General features: G+C 45.1%; 1 long non-coding RNA gene across 1 annotated transcript; it reads right to left on the reverse strand.

The window, feature by feature from the left end:
• Positions 1 to 140: 140 nt before the first annotated feature.
• Positions 141 to 26853, reverse strand: LOC130275821 (uncharacterized). The gene is made up of 4 exons (XR_008844911.1): positions 26782 to 26853; positions 21672 to 21832; positions 10307 to 10371; positions 141 to 175 (listed from the first exon to the last, which is right to left on the reverse strand). It is a non-coding gene; the product is annotated as an uncharacterized LOC130275821 (long non-coding RNA).
• Between the last annotated feature and the right edge of the window lie 737 nt (positions 26854 to 27590).

Here is a 27590-nt window from a genome sequence, read left to right on the forward strand (position 1 = left end):
CCTACATGAGCCTTAGGATTGTGGCCCTATATTTACTTGCAACAATCTAAATCTAAGGGTAAATACACTTCCCAGACTTAAAGCCCGTTTGCTGGGTAACTATGACAAGTAAAAAAGAATAGAAAAGTTACACTACTTGCCACACAGTGAGGCATCGCTGTAATGGAGTTCAACTCTGAAATGAGAAACAAAAGCACAAAAATAAAATTGAAATAAATATAAACTCGGAACAAAATCACTGCAAATATATAAAGAAAGAGCAACAAAGTAATTCTGTACAGAAAAAAAGTCATTGTTGTTCCCCATATATAAAGCATTGGACACGTCTCCAAACAAAGCCCAGAAATGGTTATATTAGATGCATCCCCTGAATGCTATGTATACTCCCTCCCTGCCATGTAAACCATCACAAAGAGGACATCAACATTAAAAATAGAAAAAAAAATAAAAAATTTGAAAAAAAACAATATAATAATCAAACAAAGCCAATGCTGCAATACCTGCTTTTTACTTGGACCATCTCCTTTAGGACAGAAATTGAGAAATGGTCCACTGACAATACATTAATACAGAATCGGTCATTTAGTATTCTGCCAGCGCTTGGCATATATCCCAGACAGCCTTTCACTGGCTTGTATCGTCAAAACCTAATCTAATGCTTTTTGCTTTTTCAGTATTCTAGCACACAGATGGGTACAAGCAGTTGGTCCAAAATGCCCAAAACACAGATAAAAACGAAAAAAAAAATGGCATGGCGACAAAAACTGAAGCTGCTTAAAGGCGCTGGCACGAGGCCTTCAGAGATCAGGCTCCGGTCAATGCAAATCGAGGAAAATATTTTGTAGGAGGCGAACAAAAAAACGCACACAATCCAGGAAACCTCTTTGGCATTACCCCCTCGCAGAGAATTTCCAGCAGCCGATACATCAGGGGGCTCTGTGCAAATACCAGGCTTGCCGTCCTGGGAGCGCTGGTGCCCGATGATGTTGGATCACTGAGTCGATCTACGTCACTGGCTGAGCTGAACAGAGGAAGCACCATACGCAGGACAATCTGTCACAGGAATGGCTGGTACTTCCGTTATTACTGTGCGACATTGTGACTACAGTGTGTCTTGTGACACTGGGGGTGACAGATATATAGTGTAAAGATACATGTAAAAATAAACACAACTGTATTAGCAAAGTTTTATCACATAAGCTGCATACTACGGGGCGTATAGTTCACTTTGCCCTAATTGTTTCTTATATATTTCTTTTTTAGGATTGTAGGAGTTAAATCCTCGCAGCACAATACAAGTCAGACGCTGGCAGGATAACACAGCAGAAGGGGGGCGCTGTATGACGATTCCCCCTCCTGACATGCAGCTGCATCCAATCACGCCCATCATACATACACCCCATTGGGGAGTCCTTTTGTTCCCTTCAAATCTTAAAAAGGGAAAGCTGGAATCATAAAAAGGAACCTTATTTAAAAAATAAAAAAAAAGAAGTGGAAAAAGGAGGTGCACAGTTACTTCTAGACAGATAAGGGGAGATTTATTAAGCAGTCATATTCTCCTTGTTACCCATAGCAACCAATCACAACTCCGCTTTCATATCACCAGAGCAGTGAATAAAATTAAACTTGAGCCATGATTGGTTGCTATGGGCAACAATGACCGTTTTTTCTTTTAACTCCTTAATGTGGCCGACTCTCGATCTGTGAAGCGTGCTCAGAAGTCGAGCGAGCTCCTGGTTAATACCGGATATTGCCAATCGGGCTGATGGCCGGTATTAACCCTTTAGACGCCGCAATCAAAGTCGATCGCGGTGTCTAAAAGGGAGAAATCAACACCGACTAGCTCAGCGGAGCTGTTCAGGACTGCTGAGGTTAAATCGCGGCATCCCGAACAGCTGAGAGGACAATGGGAGGCTGCCTACCTGGCTCTACGCGGTCTGATCGGCGCTGGATTGCTCCATGCCCGAGATCCATGCTTGAGCAATCAAGCGCAGATGACACTGATCAATGCTATGTTATTGCATATCATTGAACAGTGCTGGCAATCAGTGTGCATTGTTCTAGTCCCCTATGGGGGCTATAACATTGCAAAAAAAAAAAAAAGGGTAAAAGAAGAGTGAATAAATGTCATTTAACCCCTTCCCTAATAAGTTTGAAAAAAGAAATAAATGGCGTATGCGCAAAAAAAAATTCCGAAGTCCAAAATAGCATCTTTTTGGTCACTTTTTATACTATAAAAAATGAATAAAAAGCGAACAAAAAGTCAGATCAAAACCGATAAAAACTTCAGATCACGGTGCAAAATATAAGCTCTCATACCGCCCCGTAGGTGGAAAAATAAAAAAGTTATAGGAGTCAGAAAAGGACAATATTAACCCCTTAAGGACCAAGGACGTTCTGGAACGTCCCCGCACCCTGGGCTTTAAGGACCAAGGACGTTCCAGAACGTCCTGGTGTTTCTCCGGTCTCTGCCGCGTGCTGGGCAGAGATCGGAACGGCATGTCTGCTGTAATCATTCAGCAGGCATGCCATGCAAATGCCTAGGGGGGTCCCGGGACCCCCGCATGTCGGCGATCGCGAAAATCACGCAAGCGTTCTTTGGCGTTTTGGGTCACTTGTGACCTGATAATAAATGGTGATCGGCGGTGTACAATTCACTGCCAATCACCTGCCGTTGCTGGCGATCGTCCAGCCGATAGCAGTGCGGCAGAGGAGGGGTTAACGGTCCCTTCCCGCTGCTGCACCCGCTATCTGTGTTCAGTCAGCGGGTGCAGCAGTGAGGAGAAGACCGTGGATCCCCCTCAGAGCTCCGGAGCCCCCTCAGGGCCTTAGAATAGGGACAGCGGATTGTAGGGACAGGTAGGATTTAATAAAGTAAAAAAAAAAACATTTTTTTTTTTGTTATTACACTTTTTATACCAAGCACCACACACTACCATACTGGGACCGTGCGGAAGAACCAGAGAGGCCTCCCTCTAAATATTCTTAAGACGCCTATCCCCAAGGGTGAGTCCTGTGCCCTCACCCATGATAACCTGTTGTTGGTGAAGTATAAGGATAAGAGGGATGTCCTTATACTCACCACTATTCATGGGAAAGGCAGCACCCCTGTCCCTGTGCGAGGTACCGTGGGACTGGTCCTCAAGCCCGATTGTATTCTGTACTACAATCGGTATATGATCTCTCAGATTAAGTCCTCAAGCCATACAACGCCATGCGGAAAACACGGGCATGGTACAAAAACGTTGCGGTCTACTTGGTACAGGTTGCCATGTACAACGCTTTTGAACTATCCCAGTATGCTGGCAACACAGGGACATTCCTCCAGTACCAAGAAGAAGTCCTAAGGTTCCTGATCTTTGCTGACCGGGAAAGATCAGGCTGGACTTCCCAAGGGTTTGGAGTTATAGGCGCCAGGATCGCCCCAGGCCAACACTTTCCAGGTGAGGTCCCCCCCAGTGGAAAGAAGGGACGATCACAGAAAAATGCAGAGTGTGTTGCAGGAAGGGGAGACGGAGGGACACCACCATTCAGTGTGACACTTGCCCAGATAATCCGGGCCTCTGCATAGGCTGCTTCAGGGAGTATCACACTTCCATGGAGCCCTAAATTTTCCCTTTGTATTTGAATTTTCCATAATTTGACCAATGTACCAAGTCCAGAGTACATTCCAAAATATAACCCCCATAAATCACTAAATTGCCCAAAAAAAACCCTGATAAGACCTCTGGGGGGGGGGGGGGGGTTGTCAAAAATGGGTCATAGGTCACTGAGTCACTATCATCGGGAACTTTTTTATGTTGCCTCAAATGTGCAGCGCTCTCTCTACACCTGAGCGGGTGCGCATTTGAAGCAACAGGTTAGGGACAGCCACACACATCACATTCCCAGAATGATGATTCAGAGCATAGGGTTTGGGGCAGGCATCATTCTGGGAACATATCCTGTATTATTATGTTTTATAATTTTCTGGCCCACTGTACCCCATATTACGGGCCTCTGTACCCCACCTGTCTACCCCAGTTACGGCCCGTTGTCCCCCATAGTGTTCCCCTATTTTAGGGCTCAGTGCTCCCCCCATTAACGCTCCTTGAGGGGGGGGTCCCACATCCTGGCTCCATATCAAGCTCAAGGTCCCTGACTGCGCTCCCACTCAAGCAAGACCTGCTGTGCACCCGCCAAGCCTAAATCATCAAAAAATAAGATATGTCCTTACTCCAAAGAAATGTATTTACAAATTGTGGGGTGTCTTTTCTGCTATTAACCCTTGTAAAAATTTGAAATTTGGGGGGGAAACATTTTAGTGAAAAAATTTTTTTTTTTTTACTTTTTACTTATGCAAAAGTTGTGAAACCCCTGTGGGGTATTAAGGCTTACTTTACCCCTTGTTACATTCCTCAAGGGGTCTAGTTTCCAAAATGGTATGCCATGTGGGGGGTATTTTGCTGTCCTGGCACCATAGGGGCTTCCTAAATGCGACATGTCCCCCCATTTCAGCAAAGTTTGCAAATGTGACTCCTCTTCTGAGCATTGTAGTTTGCCCGTAGTGCATTTGACATCCACTTATGGGGTACTTCCATACTCAGAAGAGATGGGGTTACACATTTTGGGGGGGTCTTTTATACTATTAACCCTTGCAAAAATGTGAAATTTTCCACATTTTAGTGGGAAAAAAAATATGCAAAAGTCGTGAAATCCCTGTGGGGTATTAAGGTTCACTATACCCCTTGTTATGTTCCCCAAGGGGTCTAGTTTCCAAAATATAATGCAATGAGGTTTTTTCTTTGCTGTCCAGGCATCATAGGGGCTTCCTAAATGCGGCATGCCCCCAGAGCAAAATTTGCTTCCAAAAAGCCAAAAGTGACTACTCCTGAGACCTGTAGTGCGCCAGTAGAGCACTTTTCATCATCATATGGGGTGTTTTCTGAATCGGTAGAAATTGTGCTTCAAATTTTGGGGGGGTATTTTCAGCTATTACCCTTTTTAAAAATGTAAAATTTTTGGGAAAACAAACATTTTATGTATACATTTTTTTTTCCTTTTTTACATTTGCAAAGGTCATGAAACACCTGTGGGGTATTAAGGCTCACTTAATTCCTTGTTACGTTCCCCGCGGGGTCTAGTTTCCAAAATGGTATGCCATATGTTTGTTTTTTTTTGTTGCTGTTTTTGCACCCTAGGGGCTTCCTAGAGGTGACATGCCCCCCAAAAACCATTTCAGAAAAATGTTCTCTTCAAAATCCCCTTGTCGCTCCTTCCCTTCTGAGCCCTCTACTGCACCCGCCGAACAATTTACATAGACATATGAGGTAAGTGCTTACTCGAGAGAAATTGGGCTACAAATATCAGTAAAAAATTTCTCCTTTTACCCCTTGCAAAAATGCAAAAATTGGGTCTACAAGAACATGTGAATGTAAAAAATTAAGATTTTGAATGTTCTCCTTCACTTTGCTGCTACTCCTGTGAAACACCTAAAGGGTTAAAACACTTACTGAATGTCATTTTGAATACTATGGGGGGTGTAGTTTTTATTATGGGGTCATTTATGGGGTATTTCTAATATGAAGACCCTTCACATCCACTTCAAAACTGAAATGGTCACTGAAAAATAGTGAGTTTGAAAATTTTGTGAAAAATTTGAAAATTGCTGCTGAACTTTGAAGCCCTCTGGTGTCTTCCAAAAGTAAATTTTATGATGCAAACAAAGTAGACATTTTATATGTGATCCCAAAAATGTTTTTATTTTGAATATCCATTTTCCTTAAAAGCAGAGAGCTTCAAAGTTAGAAAAATGCAAAATTTTCATTTTTTTCATCAAATTTTGGGATTTTTCACCATGAAAGGATGCAAGTTGCCACAAAATTTCACCACTATGTTAAAGTAGAATAGGTCACGAAAAAAAAAAAATACAAAATCAAACCTATATAAGTAGGGTATAATTTTAACCGTATGGACCTACGGAATAAAGAGAAGGTTTTACCGAAAAGTGTACTGCATAGAAACTGAAGCCCCCAAAAGTTACAAAATGGCGTTTTTTCTTCAATTTTGTTGCACAATGATTTTTTTTTTCCCGTTTCGCCCTAGATTTTTGGGTAAAATGACTGATGTCATTATAACGTTGAATTGGTGGTGCAAAGAATAAGCCATCATATGGATCTTTAGGTGCAAAATTGAAAGGGTTATGATTTTTAAAAGGTAAGGAGGAAAAAACTAAAGTGCAAAAACGGAAAAACGCTTGGTCCTTAAGGGGTTAAACAGTTTTAAAAACACTAAACTGCCAACAATGATCGTTTTTCTTTCAGACTGTTAAAAATTGTACCTCGTTATCAAGCAACCAATCAGAGCCAAGCTTTAATTTCTGAGATTGCTTTGGTAAAATGAAAGCAGAGCTGTGATTGGTTAATATGGACAAAGAAAGAGAAATCTTAATAAGAACAACTTGATAACCTTCCTCCCATAGTCTCCAAGTGGTGCAGCAGATTTTCGCTGCAAGACAGGATGGGGGAGATTTATCAAAACCTGTCCAAAGGAAAAGTAACAGTTGCCCATAGCAACTAATCAGGTTGGAACCAATTATCGGTTTTCCCAGAACCAATAGATGTTGAGGGACCACTGTATATGGCTTAAAGGGGTATTCTGGCCAAAGACATCTTGCCCCTCCCATAGACATGAATGGTGGGGGGCGTGACGTCACATCTCCAGTACTGGTTTCCGAGACTCGAGCCGCAACCTCGCATAAAATGCGGGTGCTGCACGGAGATCGTGGGGGGTCCCCATCGGCAAGTCCCCCGCTATCAGACATCTTATCCCCTATCCTTTGGGTAGGGGATAAAATGTCTTTGGCCAGAATACCCCTTTAAAGGGACTGTATTACCTATTTTTTCCTAATTATATACAGATGCTGAAATATATATATTTTTTAATCTGTTCCTATTTTCTAATTGTAATTTTTCAATTTTGTACATTTCTGAGTGCTGCAATCTTGGCTGAGCTGTGTTTAACAGCATTTAGAGATATATGCTTTACGGGAGGATCCATGGACATAGACAACAATAGACAGGACATGTCCCATTCACATAAATTGGAGATGTTACAGAGTATTCTCTGTGACCTTTTTAGAACAGCAGGGGAGGGTAGGATTTTGAGCTTTAGCTTTTGTGAAGAGCTATTAAGAGGAGCTCTGCTGGCTACGTTTATTAAAACTATGGTACTTGAGTAAGTGGTAATTCTTTGTACACTCAACTCCTGTGAAACAATGTACACCTGGTGTAAATCTGACAGACCCCATTTAACGTTAACAAGACCAGTCGGTGTCCTTTGTGTCTAGGCCCATTCAGGGTCTGTTCGGCCCCCCAAAAGGAAAAAAAAAAAAAAAAAAGTGCACATATCGTTACTGGGATATGATCTATACAGAATAGGAGGTCTCAACTTAGTTTTAGGATGGAAACTGCAAGATTTTAGGATTATTGTAATATATATGTGAAAAATGCATCTGATACCGTTCACGAAGACAGTCACAAACAGCCTGATTTCATGGTCATGCATAGGAAAACATTAAAAGCGCAACTGTCATGAAGTTTGGGGCATATAAACCAACCATAGTATGTGTATTGTGTGAAAACTAGTAATCCAGCATTACTTTTACCTTCTTTATTCCAGCTGTAATGGCCACAAAACACACTTTTCTTTGCAGTCACTGACAGTCAGATAGGCTTGTCCAGGGGTTCGCTATGCCCCACGGCCGCCACGTCTATCCCCTATACCTCAGCGCTGGGACTGCTGTGATTGACACAGGTCCCAGCGCATGCGCCCCTTCTGATATTTGTGTGTGCGCCGACAGAAAGGAATTTACACAGCAAATGCTGCCGCCCCCCCAACCAAGATTGGAAAAGAAAGGCTACTTCCCAACCAGAAGTGGGGACTAGGCATCCCTTCTCTGTTGACCATTGGGGGTGCATAGCAACAGCCCATAACAGCAAACGTGAATAGCTTTACATTATACAATGCTAGTAGGAAGCCACTAGAGGCTCTGGCTGGCTGTGCTCAGGTTTCTGTGGCATACATACATAGGTTTACCATACATACATAAGTTTACCATCCATCCATACATACATAGGTTTATCATACAGACAATAGTTTTCCTCCTATAGAAAAAGGTGGAGTCCTTTTGTATCTTCTCTCAGTAGGTTCCCTGCTTGTTTAACCTTTCCAGAAGCCAATGATTCAATCATATCTTATGGTCTCTCCAATGGTCGTAAACTACAACTCCATACTGTGGGTAAATACAAACACCACAATTTCGTGTTGAATAGTGCTATTGCTGAACCTGAGGCAGAAATCCAATGAATACTCATATCCACAGACAATTGCAGCCAGTCAGTGTTTCTCAGCATTATGGATTTAAACACACATTGGGGAAAAAAAGCTGTGTTTCCCTGAAAACAAGGGGATGCAGATTCTGTGTGAAACCAACTACATGATGGAGCCATATTCTGGCTGTAAAAGCATACTGAGCACTGTAGTTATAACAGCTAGAGTCACATACTTGGGAGCACTGAATTAGACAAAAGCATTTATTAAAACATCATTCCAGCTATGTCTGGATACCTGAAAAATTCTGCGCTGACAAATACCAAGATGCACCTGCAGAAGACCCAATTAGAGATGAGCGAAGTTACAGTGATTCGATTCGTCACAAAATTCTCTGCGTTTGCTGACTTTATCCTGCATAAATTAGTTCAGCTTTCAGGTGCTCCAGTGGGCTAGAGCCTCTCTCCTAAGACTGTATCCACCTTTTCCAGCCCACCAGAGCACCTGAAAGCTGAACTCATTTATGAAGGATAAAGTCAGCAACTGACGAGCCGAGAAGTTTGTGACGAATCGAATCACTGTAACTTCGCTCATCTCTAGACCCAATGACCTATGTAAACTGATTGCAGTCTACAACTTGACTACCTTTCGTCTATTTCCCAATTCTTTATCAAATTCTAAAGAGCAGCAGACTAGGCCTTTGGGTTTCACACAAAAAACAATATGGTGTTAACTGACTAAATTGGTCCACTAAAGGGGTACTCCACTGCCTCAGCTTTCGGAACATTTTATTCCGAACGCTGAGTGCGGGCGCCAGGGCTCGTGTCATCACAGCCATTCCCCCTCAATGTAAGTCTATGGGAGGGGGCTTGGCGGCCGCCACGCCCCCTCCCATAGACTTACATTGAGGGGGCATGGCTGTGACGTCATGAGGAGGCATGATCGTGACTTCACGAGCCCGAATGCTGAGGCAGTGGAGTACCCCTTTAAACTCAAGGGGTCCTCTGCAGTATATATTTTGCTGAACATACAACCTATGTGTGATGTGCATATGTTCCAGTTAAATGGGCATTGTCACTCTAGGGGTACGCAGCCCCTAAACATCTTATCCCCTATCCAGATGACTGGTGATGGGGGGGCGGAGGCTCGTGACATCACGGTCACGCCCCGCTCTTGACGTCACGGCCATGCCCCCTCAATGCAAGTTTATGGTAGGGGGCGTGACCTCCATGATCAGACATCTTATCCCCTATCCTTTGGATATCTAGAACAGAGTACCCCTTTAAGCTTTTGACATGTCATAGCGACATGTGAGAAGTTTTGGTGGGTGGGGTCTCCGTGCTGAGACCCCACCAATCAGGAGAATGAGTGGTGATAAGCAACCAGAACTCCGCCATCTTTGTCTTGCTCCCAAATAGACTAATAATGGAGCAGCAGGGAAAAAAAATGCTGAGGGGCAGGGAGTAAAGCGTGCTGCCGCACATTTATACATGCTCTTTCTCTTGATTGGTGGGGATCAGCATTGAGACCGCAACCAATGAAAATTTTTGACATGTCCCTATGATACGCCAAATGTTATCTCAAGTGACAGGGACACTATACTGAGATAACCACTATACTGAGATAACCACCAACACTCACAAAGTTGCCTCACGTGGAAAACTGCATTAGCAACATTTTGGTTTACAATGTAAAATATCCTGACTGAATACTAAGTACAGCACACACATAGCTGCTTCTTGGAGAACAGGTCATTGCCTGCTAAGCTGGCTCTCCCTGCAGCTATAAATAATACAGTCTGGGAAATTCAGAACAAGAGTCAGCTAGTGGTTTCTGAGATCATCAGACACTTTCCTGCAGCACCTCAGTGAATGGTTTCTATCTGCGAGCCGCCTCCAGACACTGTGCTGCCTTATCAATTCTACTAGATCAATTTTTTCTCACATTTCACTTTCCTCTCATACCAAAAGCTCAATATCTGTGAAGCAATTCCCACCTTGTAAGAAGGCTGCTTTGATTCCCGAGTCATCTGAAGAATGTTATCTTTCTGGAACACAAAACCTCCAAGGGGAAAAAATAAATAAAAATAAACACAACATAAAATATTTACCAGGAGACAATTCAAACTCTGCTACAGAAAACGGCAATGTATGTCAGTACTTTTTTTTTTAATGCAGTAGACTGCGCTATTACATCTGTCAAAGTTATACATACAGACGTGGACAAAATTGTCGGTACCTTCCTTTAACCCCTTAACGACGCAGGGCGTAAATGTACGTCCTGGTGAGCTGGTACTTATCGCACCAGGACATACATTTACGTCCAATGCATAACCGCGAGCATCGCTCTGATAGCAGCCAGGGACCCACGCGGATGTCCGCCATTAACCCCTAAGATGCCGTAATCAATACAGATGCATCTGTGGCATCTCGGTACTTTGAATGGATGATCGGATCGCCCAGAGCACTGCCGTGGTGATCTGATCATCCAGCATGGCAGACGGAGGTCCCCTCACCTGCCTCCGCTGCCTTCCACGGGTCTTCTGCTCTAGTTGCGATAGAGCAGACAACAGCAGAAGATGACTGATAATACTGATCAGTGCTATGTCCTATGCATAGCACTGAACAGTATTAGCAATCAAATGATTGCTATAAATAGTCCCCTATGGGGACTATTAAAGTGTAAAAAATAAAAGTAAAAATTTGAAAAAACCCTCCCCCAATAAAAATTTAAATTGTCCCATTTAACCTATTTCACCTCCAAAAAGTGTAAAAACAAATTTTTTTATATACATATTTGGTATCGCCACGTGCGTAAACATCCCATCTATTAAAATAAAATGTTAATGATACCGTACGGTGAAGGGCGAACGTAAAAAGTTCAAAATAGCTGCTTTTTTTATAACATTTTATTCCCAAAAAATTAATTTAAAAAAAGTATTAAAAGTTTTATATAAGCAAATATGGCATCAATAAAAAGTTCAGATCAAGTCGCAAAAAATGAGCCCTCATACCGCCGCTTTTACGTAAAAATGAAAACATTTATAGGTCTTCAAAATAGAGGGATTTTTTTTAAGCACAACAGTAATAGAAAAGTATGTTATCATGGGTATCATTTTAATCGTATTGACCCAAAGAATAAAGAACACATCATTTTTAACGTAAATTGTATGGCGTGAAAACGAACCTTCCAAAATTTGCTAAATTGCGGTTTTCTTTTTAATTTCCCCACACAAATAGTATTTTTTTTGGTTGCTCCTTACATTTTATGGTAAAGTGAGTGATGGCATAACAACCGACAACTGGTCGCGCAAAAAACAAGCCCTCATACTAGTCTGTGGATGAAAATATAAGTCCTTAAGGCCCAAATGGGCTGAGTCCTTAAGGGGTTAAAGGCAAAAATACCCACAATGCTCCATGAAGTAACTTGTAACTGACAAAAGTCACAATAAACAAACATTAACCGAAAATAACTGATGAAATTCAGACATTGCTTTTGAATTGTGGTTCAACAGAATCATTTTGGAAAACAGAATAATGAAACTTACCTGGACAAAAATGATGGGACCTGAACTTATATTTTGTTGCACAACCTTTTAGGGCAGTCACTGCGAACCAGCAATTTCTGAAACTCTCAATGAGACTTCTGCACTTGTCTCCAGGTATCTTGGCCCACTCCTCATAAGATCCTGCTCCAGATGTCTCAGGTGTGAAGGCGTCTTCTCCAGACTGCAGGTTTCAGCTTCTACCACAGATGTTCAATAGGATTCAAACTGAAATAAATCGTAGCAGATTAAAGGGGTACTCCCGTGGAAAACTTTTTTTTTTTAATCCACTGGTGCCAGAAAGTTAAACAGATTTGTAAATGACTTCTATTAAAAAATCTCAATCCTTCCAGTACTTTTTAGGTTCTGTATACTACAGAAGAAATGCTTTTCTTTTTGGATTTCTCTGATGTCTCGACCACAGTGCTCTCTGCTGACCTCTGCTGTCCATTTTTGGAACTGTCTAGTGCAGGAGAAAATCCCAATAGCAAACATATGCTGCTCTGGACAGTTCCTAAAATGGACAGCAGAGGTCAGCAGAGAGCACTGTGGTCGTGACATCAGAGAAATCCAAAAAGAAAAGCATTTCCTCTGTAGTATACAGCCCATAAAATGTATTGGAAGGATTAGGATTTTTTTAATAGAAGTAATTTACAAATCTGTTTAACTTTTTGGCACCAGTTGATTTAAAATAAATTTAAAAAAAAGTTTTCCACTGGAGTACCCCTTTAAGACAGCAATCCTGCACTCACCGCAATAGTACGAATCACACGGCTCCTCTCACGGGACCTCCAGCAGACAGGTAGACGAACTTAGCGTGGGGCGCTCCGAGCGCCCCACACTGAGTTCGTCTACCTGTCTGCTGGAGGTCCCGTGAGAGGAGCCGTGTGATTCGTACTATTGTGGTGAGTGCAGGATTGCTGTCTTAATCTGCCGCTCTGATATCTTTCGTTCTTTTCCGACTGAGACCAAGCTACCCGACACTGGGCAGCACATTTCGCTCCAGTGAAAATGCCCTGATAGGGAAAGTGGGGGAGATTCACCAAAACTTTTGCAGAGGAAAAGTTGACCAGTTGCCCATAGCAGCCAATCAGATCGCTTCTTTCATTTTTGAAAAGGTCTCTGAAAAATAAAAGAAGTGATCTGATTGGTTGCTATGGGCAACTGGACAACTTTTCCTCACCACAGGTCTTGATGAATCTCCAACATCCTTTGGACAGATGAGAGAAAACTGGAGCTTTTTGGCAAGTGACATCAGCTCTACTTTCACGCATACAAACATGAAGCCTATAAAGAAGAGAACACTGTACTTATTGTGAAGCATGGAGGAGGCTCAGTTACAGTATGTTTTGGGGCATCTGGCAAAGGGTGACCTGAATCTGTACAAGGAGATCTCAAGACTATCAAGGCATTCAGAACTAAAAGGTGCTGCCCAGTGTCTGGAAGCTTGGTCACAGGTCATGGGTCCTCCAACAGGATAATGACCCAAAACTCCCAAGAATGGCCAAGAGTAGAGATGAGCGAACTTACAGTGATTCGATTCGTCACGAACTTCTTGGCTCGGCAGTTGCTGACTTTAGCCTGCATAAATTAGTTCAGCTTTCAGGTGCTCCGGTGGGCTGGAGACTCTCTCCTAGGACTGTATCCACCTTTTCCAGCCCACCGGAGCACCTGAAAGCTGAACTCATTTATGCAGGCTAAAGTCAGCAAACGCAGAGCCGAGAAGTTCGTGACGAATCGAATCACTTTAACTTCGCTCATCTCTAGCCAAGAGCAAAACATTGGCCTATTCTAAAGAGGCCTCTATGAGTCCTGATCTGGATCCTATTCAACATCTGTTGAAAGAGCTGTAACCTGCAGTCTGGAGAAGACGCCTTCACACCTGAGACAGCTGGAGCAGGACCGGGGGTGGGGTAAGATACCTGGAGACAAGTGCAGAAGTCTCATTGAAAGTTACAGAAATCGCTTGACTACAGTGATTGCCCCAAAAGGTTGTGCAACAAAATATTAAGTTCAGGGACCATCATTTCTGTTTCATTATATCGTTCTTCTAAATGATTCTGCTGAACCACAATTCACAAGCAATGTCTGCTTGCTTCAGAGCAGTTAGTGTCAGCTACTATCAGTAGCCAGACACACAGTGCTAATGACTGGCAGGGGCGATTATGCTGCTACTGGCCATTTAACCCTTTAGACACCGTGATCAATGTCAATCTCACCGTCTAAAGTGAAAATGAAAGCTGCCGGTAGCTCAGTGGAGCTCGCAGAACCCCCTCCCCTAATAAAAAATAAATAAACATTCCCCTCATTTTCCCAGTTCACAAAAAAATAATTGTCCAGAAAAGGCCAATTTTGTAAAATAAATAAATAAATCGCATTGACCTACAGAATAAAGCAAATGTTTAACCCCTTAAATGGGCACTGTCATGAAGTAAAAAAATTTATATGTTGTAGTACTTAAGTACTACAACATATCTCTAATATACTTTAATAAAAAAAAGTGATTTTAAAGGGGTACTCCGGTGAAAACCTTTTTTCTTTTAAATCAACTGGTGGCAGAAAGTTAAAAATATTTGTAAATTACTTCTATTAAAAAATCTTAATCCTTCCAGTACTTATTAGCTGCTGAATGCTACAGAGGAAATTAATTTCTTTTTGAAACACTGATGGCATCACGAACACAGTGCTCTCTGCTGACATCTCTGTCCATTTTAGCAACCATGCATAGCAGATGTATGCTAAGGGCAGCATGGTGGCTCAGTGGTTAGCACTGCTGCCTTGCAGTCCTGGGGACTTGGGTTCAAATCCCACTAAGGACAACAATAAATAAAGCGTTATTATAATTATAATAACGTCAGCAGAGAGAACTGTGCTCGTGATGTCATCAGAGAGCATTCCAAAAAGAAAAGAATTTCCTCTGTAGTATTCCGCAGCTAATAAGTAGCTAGGAGACGAGAGGGGAGAAAAAGGTGCAGGGGGCGCTCCCTGAGAGAAATGTATACACTGGTGTGCACCCTCCACCACACCAACAGTGATATACCAACCTTGGATGGGCCGCACTGGGACCTGTGCAGCCCTAGTGTTGGATGAGCTGCTGCTCTCCCACCGGCATCGAGCTCCTAAGTAAGGAGCCGATATGCAATGTGGGGAGAAACGGTGGAAAAAAGCTGGTACAGTGGAGGCGCTGCTCGAGTGGTGAAATTACTGAGAAACTCAGGCGGTGCAGGATAACGATTTTTATTGAAAGTATTGGGACAACGCGTTTCGGCATCCGCTGATGCCTTCCTCAGGTCCCCTTAACAATTCCCAAATTCCATTGGTGTTCAATGTGGGAGAGCTGAGAAATGATCCTGTCTGACGTCTGCACCGCTGCTGGTCATCAGGGGGGGGGGGGAGCGGGGTTCGGGAGAGCACCGCCGCTGCTCACCACTAGAGGCTGGGGGGGGAGCGGGAGCGGAGTAGCACTGCTGTGCTAACAAAGTTATTGTTTTCAACATAGGATGCCTCCAGCTGTTTCACCACTACAACTCCCAGAATGCCCTGACAGCCAGTAGATGTCAGGGCAAGCTGGGAGTTGTAGTGGTGAAACAGCTGGAGGCACCCTGTATAGTGAACTAAGGGCGGAAGTGTCGGCCCCAGCAGGCATCAGTGACGTCACGCCTGCTGGGGAAGTCTGCCTGGTAGTGAGCACACTACTAGGCAGACAAAAAGCCATTTTAATATAGTAAAAAAAAAAAATGTAAAGGCAGGGAGGGGGTTAGGGATAGATGGGCAATAGGCAGGGACCGAAAGAAAAAAAATGGATGCTGGGAGCTACCCTTTAAGGACGCAGCCCTTTTTTTTGCAATTCTGACCACTATCACTTTATGCATTAATAACTCTGGGATGCTTTTACTGATTATTCTGATTCCAAGATTGTTTTTTCGTGACATATTCTACTTTAACACAGTGGTAAATTTTCATCGTTACTTGCATCCTTTCTTGGTGAAAAATCCCAAAATGGCATGAAAATTTAGCATTTTTTCTAACTTTGAAACTCTCTGCTTGTAAGGAAAATAGAAAAATTTGCTATTGATATAAATTATATATTGATTCACATATACAATATGTCTACTTTATATTTTCATCATAAAGTTGACAAGTTTTTACTTTTGGAAGACATCAGAGGGCTTCAAAGTTCAGCAGCAATTTTCCCCAAAAAAAATTCAAAATTGGAATTTTTAAGGGACCAGTTCAGTTTTGAAGTGTATTTGAGGGGTCTTCATATTAGAAATACCCCATAAATGACCCCATTATAAAACTGCACCCCCAAAGTATTCAAAATGACATTCAGAAAGTGTGTTAACCCTTTAGGTGTTTCATAGGAATAGCAGCAAAATGAAGGAGAAAATTCAAAATCTCATGTTCTTGTAGACCCAGTTTTTGAAATTTTACAAGGGGTAAAAGGAGAAAAAGCCCCCCAAAATTTGTAAGCCCATTCCTCTCAAGGAAATACCTCATAGGTGGATGTCAAGTGCTCTGTGGGTGCACTAGAGGGCTCAGAAGGGAAGGAGCGACAGTGGGATTTTGGAGAGCAAGTTTTTCTGAAATGGTTTTGGGGGGGCATGTCCCATTTAGGAAGCCCCTATGGTGCCAGAACAGCAAGGAAAAAAAAAAACAACAACATGGCATACTATTTTGGAAACTACACCCCTCAAGGAACGTAACAAGGGGTCCAGTGAGCCTTAACACCCCATAAGTGTTTGATGACTTTTCATTGAAGTCAGATGTGTAAATACATTTTTGCAAGGGGTTATAGGAGAAAATGCCTCCCAAAATTTGTAACCTCATCTCTTCTGAGTATGAAAATACCCCATGTGTGGACGTCAAGTGCACTGCGGGCGCACTACAATGCTCAGAAGAGAAGAAGTCACATTTGGCTTTTGGAAAGCAAATTTGCTGAAATGGTTTTTTGGGGGAATGTAACATTTAGTAAGCCCCTATAGTGCCAGAACAGCAAGGAAAAAAAAAAAACACATGGCATACTATTTTGGAAACTACACCCCTCAAAGGAACATAACAAGGGGTACAATGAGCCTTAACACCCCACGTGTTTGACAAATTTCCGCTAAAGTTGGACAGGAAAATGAAAAATTTGATTCTTTTTTTTACTAAAATGCTGATGTTACGCCAAATTTTTCATTTTCACAAGGGGTAATTGGAGAAAAAGCCTCCCATAATGTGTAACCCCATTTCTTCCGAGTATGGAAATACCCCATATGTGGATGTAAAGTGCTCTGCTGGCGAACTACAATACTCAGAAGAGAAGGAGCGCCATTGAGCGTTTAGTTAGAGAATGTGGTTGGAATAGAAGTCGGGGGCCATGTGCGTTTACAAAGCCCCCCGTGGTGCCAGAACAGTGGACCCCATGTGACACATGGACACATGTGACCCCATTTTGGAAACTACACCGCTCACAGAATTTAATAAGGGGTGCAGTGAACATTTACACCCCACTGGCGTTAGACAGATCTTTCGAACAGTGAGCTGTGCAAATGAAAAATTTTATTACATTACGTCGGGTGGGAGTCCCCCCTGGGCGATATGCCGGGATGGCTGCTGATAGATATCAGCAGTCATCCTGTTCCGATCACCACGTCCGGAGACGCGATGATCCAGGAAAACTGCACTGTGCGCTAAGTACTTCTTAGCAGCGCCGCACTTAAGGCGCTTGTCATTAAGGGGTTAATTTTTACCATAAAGTGCACTGCATAAAAAACAAATATATATATATATATATATATATATATATATATATATATATATATATATATATTTGCAAAATTGCAGTTTTTTCACAAATCATTTTTTTGGGGTCTCCAGGTACATTTTATGGTAAAATGAAAGATCGTTTTACAAAAACAAGCCCTCACATGGGTCTGTAGCTGGAAGGATAAAAGAGTTATGGATTTTAAAAACAAAAGCTCAAAAATAAAAATTGGCTGTCTTTAAGGCTAAAATGGGCCATGTCCTTAAGGGGTTAACTGATGGGTACCAGCAATTTATTCCACATCTGTACCCACAATATGTTACACTATACAGTGATCTGCAGGGGACACAAAGGCTCTGGAAAGCATTTACTGACCACAAGGCTGCCCTAACCCCAAAATGACCCGACCAGACCCACTAGCTGACTCCGACTCATTGAATTAATATGGGTACGGCACGGGTCAGGCAGGAATACGGCAGATGGAGGTTTTGAGATTGTCTCATCAGATGTGGCTCTAGGAGGCACAAAACATGGTGTAAATGCACCGTTACCCATTTGTTTCCTTTTCTGTTAACATAATAAAAACATATGGTTTGATTGTTTTAGGATTTGATGTACCGTATATACTCGAGTATAAGCCGACCCGAGTATAAGCCGAGACCCCTAATTTCAACCCAAAATCCCAGGAAAAGTTATTGACTCGAGTATAAGCCTAGGGTGGGAAATACCTCATCCCCCCCTGTCATCATCCAGACCCGTCATTAACATCCTCATCATCATCCCCTTGTCATCATCCCACACATCCCCCCTTCATCATCCCCTTATCATCCCACACATCCCCCCTTCATCATCCCCTTGTCATCATCCCACACATCCCCCCTTCATCATCCCCTTATCATCCCGCACATCCCCCCTTCATCATCCCCTTATCATCCCACACATCCCCCCTTCATCATCCCCTTGTAATCATCCCACACACCCCCCCTTCATCATCCCACACCCCCCCCTTCATCATCCCCACCCCCCTTCATCATCCCCACACCCCCCCCTTCATCATCCTCTTCTCATCATTCGCCCTCAGTGGTCTTCAACCTGCGTACCTCCAGAGGTTTCAAAACTACAACTCCCAGCAAGCCCGGGCAGCCATCGGCTGTCCGGGCTTGCTGGGAGTTGTAGTTTTGAAACCTCCGGAGGTCCGCAGGTTGAAGACCACTGCGGCCTTCAACATCATCCAGCCCCCTCTCACCCCCTTTAGTTCTGAGTACTCACCTCCGCTCGGCGCTGGTCCGGTCCTGCAGGGCTGTCCGGTGAGGAGGTGGTCCGGGGAGGAGGTGGTCCGGGCTGCTATCTTCACTGGGGGTGCCTCTTCTCCGCGCTTCCGGCCCGGAATAGAGGCGTTGCCTTGACAATGACGCAGAAGTACGTTGGCAATGAACGCACCTCTGCGTCGTTGTCACGGCAACGTGACTATTCTGAGGCCGGGCCCGAAGCGCTTAGAAGAGGCCTCCCCGGTGAAGATAGCAGCCCGGAACCAGTATCCCACCGGACCACCTCCTCACCGGACAGTCCTGCAGCACCGGACCAGCGCCGAGCGGAGGTGAGTACTCAGAACTAAAGGGGGTGAGAGGGGGCTGGATGATGTTGAAGGCCGCAGTGGTCTTCAACCTGCGGACCTCCGGAGGTTTCAAAACTACAACTCCCAGCAAGCCCGGACAGCCGATGGCTGCCCGGGCTTGCTGGGAGTTGTAGTTTTGAAACCTCTGGAGGTCCGCAGGTTGAAGACCACTGCGGGTGGGGGAGTTCACTCGAGTATAAGCCGAGGGGGGTGTTTTCAGCACGAAAAATCGTGCTGAAAAACTCGGCTTATACTCGAGTATATACGGTATATAAAGAGAATCTACTAAACTAATCAGAATAACTTCAATAAAAAACAATTAGTTCATAGCTGTGTTTCCCATTCAGGGTGCCTCCTGCTGCAAAACTACAACTCCCAGCATGCCTTCGGCCGTCCGGGAATTCTGAAAGTTGTAGTTTAGCAGCAGGTATCCTGGTAGGCACCCACTGGCTCATAGAATGAGCCTGTACCTTTCAAAACTGACCACTGCTTCTCTACTGAGATTTATCAAAACTTGCCCATAGCAACGAGATTGTTTCTTATTTTTCGAAGGACTTTTTTTAACAATTAAAGCTATCTGGTTGGTTGCTATGGGCAACTGGTCAACTATTTTTCTGCCCAGTTTTGATAAACCTCCCCATAAGTGTACCAGAGGAGGCTGTCACACAGACTTACTATAGGAGTCTGTCCGGTTCTCTTTGTTCTACTGATCGGTTGGGGTCTGAACACCCAGACCCCCACTGATCAAAACTTTTGACATGCCTCAATAAAGTCAGTTTTTGGACGTGGCCATGCCCGTTTAAAGGGGTACTCCACTGGAAAAAAATATTAATTTAAATCAACTAGTGCTAGAAAGTTAAATAGATTTGTAAATTACTATTTAAAAATATGAACCCTTCCAGTACTTATCAGCCACTGTTTTCTCCACAGGAACTTTTCTTTTTGAATTTCCTTTCTGTCTGACCACAGTGCTCTCTGCTGACACCTCTGTCCATTTTAGGAAATGTCCAGAGTAGGAGCAAATCCCCATAGCAAAACTCTCTTGCTCTGGACAGTTCCTGACATGGACAGAGGTGTCAGCAGAGAGAACTGTGGTCAGACAGAAAGGAAATTCAAAAAGAAAAGGAGTTAATGTGGAGCATACAGCAGCTAATAAGTACTGGAAGGATTAAGATTTTTAAATAGAAGTAATTTACAAATCTATTTAACTTTCTATCACCAGTTCATTTAAATGGGAACTGTCATGAAATAAAAAAATTTATATGGTGTAGTACTTAAGTACTTACAACATATCTCTAATATACTTTAATTTAAAAAAGTGATTTTAAACCAGTTTAAAATCACTTTTAAATTCGGCCACTAGGGGTCGCCCTCTTAGTGGCCGAATGCATTCAGCAGTGACGTCACTACAGAATTTCGACTCATTTCAGCCTGGCAAATGAGTCGGAATTCAGTCACTGCGGTGCTCACTCCCGCCTGTCAAACAGGCGAGAGCAAGCACGCTGATAGCTGGGGTTGCGCGCATTGGCCAGCTCCACTGGCCTCGCTCGTGGCCCCGCCCCCTGTCCGGAGGCAGCGCGTGCACTCATTGCTGCGGTGATCCTCCGGATGGGAAGTCTGATCTGAGGTCTAATAATACTTTATACAACTCCCAGCATGACCATACAGTCATCAGCTTTCAGGGCATGCTGGGAGTTGTAGTTTTGCAGCAGCTGGAGGCACCCTGATCACACATGAGTGTTTCTCAAACAGTGTGCCTCCAGCTGCTGAAAAACTACAACAGCAAGCATGCCCTGACAGCTGTATGGGCATACTGGAAGTTGTAGTTTTTCAACGTGCACGGCAGGCCGGCGATGCTCCTCTACTCCTCCCTGGATAGCACATGCACAGCTAAACAGGGAGGAGGAGACCCCGGAGCTGCCCTCCGTGCTATTGGCAGATCATCTATGCGCGCTCCCGACAGGAGCACTGCATAGACGATGTGAGGGCGGAAGCAAGCTCCCAGCAAGGCGTCAGTGACGTCGCGCCTGTTGGGAAGCGCTGCTTCCTGCCCTGCTTTATAGAGCAGATTTAGAAGCACTAAATCTGCTCTATTAAAGCGATTTAAAAAATGTTTGAAGCCAGGTAGGGGGTTAGGGCTAGATTACTACTAGGTAGGGACATATTAGATTATATAGTACTTGGTGGGAGCTACCCTTTAAAAGAAAATGTCTTCCAGTGGAGTACCCCTTTAAAACACCCAACCACAGTGAATGTCTAGAACAGACAACTTTATGCTGCTTTTTCCAGATGAGGATCTGGCCACTCATATGTCCAAGTCCTACAGAACCACATGGCAGAAGGTTGTCTGGAATGACATCTTTCTTTGGTCCTCAGACTACATTGGCTGCTATGATGCAGAATCGTCAGCTATTGAACTGCACACACACGGTTATTGTGGAAATGTGTCTTACTTGCCCACGGTAGTACTGCTGGGTCATCGGATCCACTGCGTAATGCATTTCTGATATACCCAACATGCCGCCTGACGCTCTCCTCTTGTATCAACTACACGTGGCCTGCTGTTGTGTGCTCTTCTGTTGAATGTCTGTCCGTGGCTCATCCAGTCTTGATACTGTGGTGTGGGAACAGTCAACAATTGCGGCTGTTTCAGAAATACTGGCACCAAACCTCCGGGCCCCAACAACCTGCCCACACTCAGACACTTAAGTCAATGGGATAAATGTATCAAAACCTGTTGCCCAGTTGCCCATAGCAACCAATCAGCTCACTTTCATTTTTAACAAGGCCTCTGCAAAATGAAAAAAGCAATCTGATTGGTTGCTATGGGCAACTTTTCCTCTGGACAGGTTTTGATAAATCTCCCCCAATATGTTTACACGAGTGGCAAATACTGCCTTATGCTGTGCAGAGGTCAGCACATTGTTTTAGAGAAATATCAGGATATCGGTCACGTCAGGTGCCAGCAGTTCCTTCGGCAGTGATCATTCATTGTACATATAAACATTTCTTCACTCCTGTCTCTTCCACACCACCTCCGCTACCCATTTTCCTGTACATCTTATGCTCTACCTATACCAGAGGCCTATGCCCTTCTGCTCAGACACCTGCCCCCAATTTCTTACATACAGTTCCCTACATATCCTTCATGTCACCTTCTTCAGTACACCTTCTCTCCTTAATGCGTTTCCTCATACACTCACTTCCCATATTTGCTTTGGTGCGGACTGAACATCTCTGGGACTTTAACTACATCTTTAAAGGGGTACTCCGATGGAAAACTTTTTTTTTTAATCAACTGATGCCAGAAAGTTAAACAGATTGGTAAATTACTTCTATTAAAAAATCTTAATCCTTCCAGTACTTATTAGCTGAATACTACAGAGGAAATTATTTTCTTTTTGGAACACAGAGCTCTCTGCTGAATCACGAGCACAGTGCTCTCTGCTTACATCTCTGTCCATTTTAGGAACTGACCAGAGCAGCATATGTTTACTATGGCGATTTTCTCCATCTTTGGACAGTTCTTAAAATGGACAGAAATGTCAGCAGAGAGCACTGTGGTTATGATTCAGCAGAGAGCTCTGTGTTCCAAAAAGAAAATTTCTTCTGTAGTATTCAGCAGCTAATAAGTACTGGAAGGATTAAGATTTTTTAATGGAAGTAATTTACAAATATGTTTAACTTTCTGGCACCAGTTGATTTAAAAAAAAAAAAAAAGCTTTCCACCGGAGTACCCCTTTAAAGGCTGTCCCTATTCTATTCCTGTGACCTTCTCTCCCTCCACACTACATTCTAAAGCTGCAATATAATCTCCTTACTCTTGTCTATTCTGTCATATTACTGCCATACCAGACATTTAAGGGGTACACCAGCTATAAAAACTTTTCCTATATGGACAGGATAGGATATACATTTTTCATAACTGGAGTACCCCTTTAAGCCTCTACGTTCTTGTTAGCTCCCCACTGGAGGAGGAATTGGGAGCACGTCCACACTGGATCAAAACTCCACACTGACAGCTTCCTGCATCCTCACTACCAGAGACCCCTCCATCCATCCTCACTACCAGAGACCCCTCCATACTGACCCCTCCATCCATCCTCACTACCAGAGACCCCTCCATACTGACCCCTCCATCCATCCTCACTACCAGAGACCCCTCCATACTGACAGCTCCATCCATCCTCACTACCAGAGACCCCTCCATACTGACCCCTCCATCCATCCTCACTACCAGAGACCCCTCCATCCATCCTCACTAACAGAGACCCCTCCATACTGACCCCTCCATCCATCCTCACTACCAGAGACCCCTCCATACTGACCCCTCCATCCATCCTCACTACCAGAGACCCCTCCATACTGACAGCTCCATCCATCCTCACTACCAGAGACCCCTCCATACATCCTCACTACCAGAGACCCCTCCATCCATCCTCACTAACAGAGACCCCTCCATACTGACCCCTCCATCCATCCTCACTACCAGAGACCCCTCCATACTGACCGCTCCATTCATCCTCACTACCAGAGACCCCTCCATACTGACAGCTCCATCCATCCTCACTACCAGAGACCCCTCCATACTGACAGCTCCATCCATCCTCACTACGAGACCCCTCCATCCATCCTCACTACCAGAGACCCCTCCATACTGACAGCTTCCTGCATCCTCACTACCAGAGACCCCTCCATACTGACAGCTTCCTGCATCCTCACTACCAGAGACCCCTCCATACTGACAGCTCCATCCATGCTCACTACCAGAGACCCCTCCATACTGACAGCTCCATCCATGCTCACTACCAGAGACCCCTCCATACTGACAGCTCCATCCATGCTCACTACCAGAGATCCCTCCATACTGACCCCTCCATCCATCCTCTCTACCAGAGACCCCTTCATACTGACCCCTCCATCCATCCTCACTACCAGAGACCCCTCCATACTGACAGCTTCATCCAGCCTCACTACCAGAGACTCCTCTATACTGACCCCTCCATCCATCCTCACTACCAGAGACCCCTCCATACTGACCCCTTCCTCCAGCCTCACTACCAGAGACCCTTCCATACCGACAGCTTCCTCCAGCCTCACTACCAGACACCCCTCCATACTGACCCCTCCATCCATCCTCACTACCAGAGACCCCTCCATACTGACCCCTCCATCCATACCAACAGCTTCCTCCAGCCTCACTACCAGAGACCCCTCCATACCGACAGCTTCATCCAGCCTCACTACCAGAGACCCCTCCATACTGACAGCTTCATCCAGCCTCACTACCAGAGACCCCTCCATACTGACAGCTTCATCCAGCCTCACTACCAGAGACCCCTCCATACTGACAGCTTCATCCAGCCTCACTACCAGAGACCCCTCCATACTGACAGCTTCATCCAGCCTCACTACCAGAGACCCCTCCATACCGACCGCTTCATCCAGCCTCACTACCAGAGACCCCTCCATACTGACCCCTCCATCCATACATCCATCCTCACTACCAGAGACCCCTCCATTCTGAAAGCTCCATCCATCCTCACTACTAGAGACCCCTCCATACTGACAGCTCCATTCAGCCTCACTACCAGAGACCCCTCCATACTGACCCCTCCATCCATCCATCCTCACTACCAGAGACCCCTCCATACCGACAGCCTCACTACTAGAGACCCCTCCATACTGACAGCTCCATTCAGCCTCACTACCAGAGACCCCTCCATACTGACCCCTCCATCCATCCTCACTACCAGAGACCCCTCCATACTGACAGCTTCATCCAGCCTCACTACCAGAGACCCCTCCATACTGACAGCTCCATCCAGCCTCACTACCAGAGACCCCTCCATACCGACAGCTTCATCCAGCCTCACTACCAGAGACCCCTCCATACCGACAGCTCCATCCATCCTCACTACCAGAGACCCCTCCATACTGACCCCTCCATCCATCCTCACTACCAGAGACCCCTTCATACTGACCCCTCCATCCATCCTCACTACCAGAGACCCCTCCATACTGACAGCTCCATCCATCCTCACTATCAGAGACCCCTCCATACTGACAGCTCCATCCCTCCTCACTACCAGAGACCCCTCCATACTGACAGCTCCATCCAGCCTCACTACCAAAGAACCCTCCATACTGACAGCTCCATCCAGCCTCACTACCAAAGAACCCTCCATACTGACAGCTCCATCCAGCCTCACTACCAGAGACCCCTCCATACTGACAGCTTCATCCAGCCTCACTACCAGAGACCCCTCCATACCGACAGCTTCATCCAGCCTCACTACCAGAGACCCCTCCATACCGACAGCTCCATCCCTCCTCACTACCAGAGACCCCTCCATCCAGTCTCACTACCAGAGACCCCTCCATACTGACAGCTTCATCCAGCCTCACTACCAGAGACCCCTCCATACCGACCGCTTCATCCAGCCTCACTACCAGAGACCCCTCCATACTGACCCCTCCATCCATACATCCATCCTCACTACCAGAGACCCCTCCATTCTGAAAGCTCCATCCATCCTCACTACTAGAGACCCCTCCATACTGACAGCTCCATTCAGCCTCACTACCAGAGACCCCTCCATACTGACCCCTCCATCCATCCATCCTCACTACCAGAGACCCCTCCATACCGACAGCCTCACTACTAGAGACCCCTCCATACTGACAGCTCCATTCAGCCTCACTACCAGAGACCCCTCCATACTGACCCCTCCATCCATCCTCACTACCAGAGACCCCTCCATACTGACAGCTTCATCCAGCCTCACTACCAGAGACCCCTCCATACTGACAGCTCCATCCAGCCTCACTACCAGAGACCCCTCCATACCGACAGCTTCATCCAGCCTCACTACCAGAGACCCCTCCATACCGACAGCTCCATCCATCCTCACTACCAGAGACCCCTCCATACTGACCCCTCCATCCATCCTCACTACCAGAGACCCCTTCATACTGACCCCTCCATCCATCCTCACTACCAGAGACCCCTCCATACTGACAGCTCCATCCATCCTCACTATCAGAGACCCCTCCATACTGACAGCTCCATCCCTCCTCACTACCAGAGACCCCTCCATACTGACAGCTCCATCCAGCCTCACTACCAAAGAACCCTCCATACTGACAGCTCCATCCAGCCTCACTACCAAAGAACCCTCCATACTGACAGCTCCATCCAGCCTCACTACCAGAGACCCCTCCATACTGACAGCTTCATCCAGCCTCACTACCAGAGACCCCTCCATACCGACAGCTTCATCCAGCCTCACTACCAGAGACCCCTCCATACCGACAGCTCCATCCCTCCTCACTACCAGAGACCCCTCCATCCAGTCTCACTACCAGAGACCCCTCCATACTGACCCCTCCATCCAGCCTCACTACCAGAGACCCCTGCAGTCACCTCCATACTGACTGTTCCCCGCATCCTGGCTCCCACATCACACTGCATTCTTCCCCAGCTCACCCACCAGTCTTCCTCACCTACCATCCGCACATACCCCCTTAGCCCCAGCTCCCCTCACACCTTATCCCGGTTACCTATCACTTGTAGTTCTTTATTCTCAGTCACAGCTCGTCCAGTCACAAGTTCCCTCCACACTCCGGCTCCCTATCACACCTCCTCCTCCTCCTCTACCATCCCAGTCCCCTACACTCTGCTTCCCAGTCACACCTCCTCCGTCACAGCCCACAAGGTCTCCCAGTCTAACAAGCTTGCTTAAACCGGAAGTGAGATGGTTATTCACGTCAGTTTATAATTTTTATTTTCTACCAATCAAATAGCACGGCGTCCGAGCGTAAGCCAATCGGAGCGCGATAGTGCAGTTTGGGTGCAGTGCAGGAAGTCATGCTTGAGTGCGGGTCCCGCGCTGTGGTCACGTGTTCGCTTCATTACCGCTTAACCCAGTCAGCGCTGGAGCATGTCTACAGTCCCAGCTCACAGGCGTCATTTCACATAACATTCTCCACCATTCCTTTGTGTTGTAAATGTTATTATACATAGTGGAAGAGAATTGCTAAGGTCTCATTCACATTACCATTTTTGCATCCAACCAAGACATGGTCTACATGTATGATTTTATATGATGTTTTAAGGATAGAATCGTATGAACTATACAGTTCATACGATTCTATCCTTAAAACATCATATAAAATCATACATGTAGACCAGTGTTTCCCAATCAGGGTGCCTCCAGCTGTTGCCAAACTACAACTCCCAGCATGCCCGGACATGCTGGGAGTTGTAGTTTGGCAACAGCTGGAGGCACACTAGTTGGGAAACACTGATGTAGACTAATGTATTGACAAACCGTATCCAACACATGCACTCAGTTTACGTTTTCATAGAT

The sequence above is a fragment of the Hyla sarda genome, chromosome 6 (assembly GCF_029499605.1).
Source record: "Hyla sarda isolate aHylSar1 chromosome 6, aHylSar1.hap1, whole genome shotgun sequence".
Classification (NCBI taxonomy): domain Eukaryota; kingdom Metazoa; phylum Chordata; class Amphibia; order Anura; family Hylidae; genus Hyla; species Hyla sarda.